This window comes from Eumetopias jubatus, unplaced genomic scaffold (assembly GCF_037043125.1).
Source record: "Eumetopias jubatus isolate StellerSeaLion01/CBP00866 unplaced genomic scaffold, mEumJub1_p1.0 scaffold_15, whole genome shotgun sequence".
Classification (NCBI taxonomy): Eukaryota; Metazoa; Chordata; class Mammalia; order Carnivora; family Otariidae; genus Eumetopias; species Eumetopias jubatus.
The window spans coordinates 24,181,378-24,185,513 of NW_028274821.1; positions in this window are offsets into that span (position 1 = coordinate 24,181,378).

Here is a 4,136-nt window from a genome sequence, read left to right on the forward strand (position 1 = left end):
CTCTTTTTTTCTTCTTATTAAAGTAATAGATGCCCATTATAGAAGACTAAGTAAATGAAGGTAGAAAGTAAAAGCGACCTGCAGTGGGATTATAAAATAGTGTAACTGCTTTGGAAGACCATTTGGCAGCACCTCAAAATGTCCAATATATAGTGACCATGTGACCCAGCAATTTCCCTACTAGGTATTTAGACAAGAGAATTGAAAATAAATATATGTCCACACAACAACTTGTACATGAATGTTCATAGCAGCATTGTTCATAGTAGCAAAAAAGTGGAAACAACCCAAATGTCCATGGATAAACAAAATGTGATATATCAATAAAATGAAATTATCCAGCCATAAAACAAGAATGAAGTAACAATGCGTGCTGTAATGTAGACAAACCTTGAAAACATGCTGCATGAAAGAAGCCAGATACAAAAGACACTTATAATTCCATTTATATGAAACATCCTGAACAGTGAAATTCATAGACACAGAAGGTAGATGAGTATTGCTGCACGCTGGAGGAGGGGAAATGGGGATTGATTGCTAATGGGTAGAGGATTTCTTTTTGGGGTAATGAAAGCACTCTAAAATTACATAGCATGATGGTTGTACAACTTGGTGAATATACGAAAAACCACTGAATTGTATGCTTTAAAAGTGGGAATTCTATGGTTTGTAAATCATATCTCAGTAAATCAGTTATTCCTTTAAAAGCCAACTCTAAGTCTAAGACATAAAAATAAGTACAATTAATATTTTTAATGTCGTAAATTATGTCCTGATGAGTATCCACCAGTCAATTCACTCAAAAATAATCCCATCATTGATGCAGACACAGCCCAAATCCCTCTAAGCCTTGTTCTCTATAGGCAGGAAACATTACCTGCTTTGTATTTCACAGCCATGTTAAGGCAGACAGTGATTCAAGAATATTTCTTCCAAGCTTCCCCTTAACCCTTAGCTGATACTGCATGCCCTATACCTGGCTCATTAGTGAGCATGTCAATACTCAGTGGAGAGTCCTTGGTCAATAAGTAATTATTATAGTTTTCCTAGGAGACCAACAGCCTCACTAGGTTCATGAGAATGTAAATTATATTATACATATATATATAATATATATTATATATACATGTATATATATTATATGTTACATATATAAATAGTAGAGAGATCACCTTATATATTTTAACTAAACCTATAATATTAAAATATATAAAAACAATAATAGCAAGACCATAAGTTCATCACCCTCACGAAATTGTTCTTATTTCTGCATGTACGTATATTGTCTTCTATGTGCTAACAGAATTTTTTATAGTTGCAATCATAATATAATAATAGGCCTTCTGTTTTTACTTAAACAATCCCCATGCATCTTTAGAATTACTATTATTTGCATGGTTTCATAACATACCCTTGTGCAAAGTGAAAATGCATAACCATATCCCTAATATTAATTATGGCAAAGTTAGACTGAACACCTTTAATACAGAGAAATACGTATGAATAAGGAAATACTAAATAGTTATATCTATTTAATATGTACATATGACTTATTTAACCTTGGCTACTTCATTAAGATAAATTTCTGCATGGTGGATGATTAGCTCTTACTACAAATTATCATATTTCCTTCCACAAGGTACCCAATTTATAGAGCCACTACAAGGAATGTGTACCAATTCTACTATAACATTGCTTATATTATATGGTATAATTTTTAAAAACATTCCAGTTGGCCTATTTTAGTTGTCCAGAGTTGTTTATTTCATGTATTTATTCCTGGAATGATGAACTCTTGCATTCTATTTATTCCCCTTTAATCAATTATTCATTCAGTATTTAAGACATATGTATTAGGTGTGTAATATAGGGAAATGTCCCTTTCCTTACAGAGTTTACAGTCTAGTGAAATGCATTCATATCTTCTTTATTTAGTCTTTGAAGACTGGATGTCTTCTTTATAAATATGAGTTTTTAAAAATATTGTATATATGAGCGCCTTTGGGGTTTTTTATGGTGTAGAAATTTTAATAGTGCTGAAGCTATCCATCATCCCTTTACGATTTATTTTATTTCCTAAAAATGAAGTTGTTCCCCTGCCGTATATTGAATAAAGGTTCTAGTCTTTGTGAATTTTTATTATAAATTGACTTGATTTTTATATTTTTATTCCATATGGATTGATTTTGAAACATGATAAAGCAGGGCTTCATCTTAATTTTACTGAAATGTTATCCTGTTTCTGTAATACCCTCTATTAAACAAACCTTCCTTAACATTTTTAAACACACGCACAGTTTGGCACATATATATTCACAACCTTATGTTGCTTTCTAGTCTGTTCTATTCATTGATATTCCCATTTTCATTGTAGCAAAATACTGTCGAGGGAATTGCTGGTTTATGGACTAAACCTGACAGCGCACATGATAAAAGGACATAGTCCCTGGATGCAAAATTAATAAGTAAGATGGTAAGTACATAATGAGGAGAAGAATCATAAAAACGGAGCAAGTTGGAGTCGGGAGTTAAGTGTGGTGAAATATTTGTATTAAAAAGTTAATCTAGGGGTGCCTGGGTGGCTCAGTCGTTAAGCATCTGCCTTCGGCTCAGGTCATGATCCCAGGGTCCTGGGATCGAGCCCCGCATCGGTCTCCCTGCTCCGCGGGAAGCCTGCTTCTCCCGCTCTCACTCCCCCTGCTTGTGTCTCTCTCTGTCAAATAAATAAAATCTTTAAAAAAAAAAAAAAAGTTAATCTTGAAAAATGTGACTGCTACGTCTGTCCTGAAGTGACATTTCCTGTAACAGTGGGACACCATTCAGTAGACAGAAAACAGGACAATGGTGAATGTCAAGAAGGATTTAAGAGCTGGAGGCAGCAAGACAGTAACAGACGGGCTCACGCTGGGAAGAAGAAAAACAGAGTGGTCCCGATAGATATTGCAAAGCTTGCTGACTGAAGTCAGAAGCTAGATCAGCTGGGGCAGAGGGCCAGTGCTTGTCACTTTATTTGAATGCTATGGAAAGGCACGAGAAGGTTATTTAAGCAGAGTCTGGAGCCAGGCCGAGTTAGAAGGCTGGAAATTCAGGAGGCAACAGTGGAGCAGGCACAAGGGATTTTTACGTATGAAGAGACTAAAAAGGAATGCACATGGAGCAGTAAAATGCTAAGAGGCAGGGAGGGAGGCAGGGAAGGCAGAAGCAAGGGCCAGATGGATGGATGCAGGTTAAGCTGGCCACACGCTGTTACATTTCTAAAAAAGAAAGATAAAAGATACTTAAAAGACTGTCTTGAACATTATCCTCGGAAGGAGCTGACCTATTTGAAGATATAAATGCAATTTAATTGTTACTTTACAAAGACCACACAGTATAAGAAATTAAATAATAACTGCGGTGATTTGTCCAAAGCTATAGAACCTGGGTCAGAGGTACTTGTGTTCATGTTTTTCCAAATATCTAAGGCCCTTAAACCTTCCCAGGCACAATGTTTTTCTACCTGCGTCCGTTGACCAAATACTCCCAGCAGGCTAGTTTCAGATGGCGCCACCATTGAAAATGCCACCACTATCTGTCCTTTCTGTTAGGTCTCAATTTTGCTTGTTACGCATTTACAGCTACATGCCTCGCAATTCTTAGCAACAGCATAACCCATAAACTGACAATGGTGAAGATGGTCCTCTAAGGAAAATATGAGAATACGGAAGTAATGAATGCTGGAGGAGAAGTCTGGAAAATAATGGACGTCGAGCAGGCAGCGAGGGGGGAAATAGCAGTCAGTCGCATCCTGAAAATTAACTCCGATTTAGGTTTGACACCATAAAAAGGCCCAAAGGGGCAGACAAAGGACTACAGTGGAATCTATCTTGAGGGTTCTCCTCCAACATGTCTCCCAGATCAATGGGAACGATTATTGTCATTAAACGTTAAAATATCAACAACTTGGTTCTTCTAGGGTAGAGCCAAACTTCTTCAACATGGCTCTTTTCCCCATAGCTCCATACACACCCTGGGCTATTTTACTAGGAAGACTGCATTCCTTTCAAAAATCCCCTGTGGAGCTATGTGACCTTTGGCTCTATCTGTGCCTCCAAGGATGGTCTGAATTTTATGACATCAACTGCTGCACAACAAAC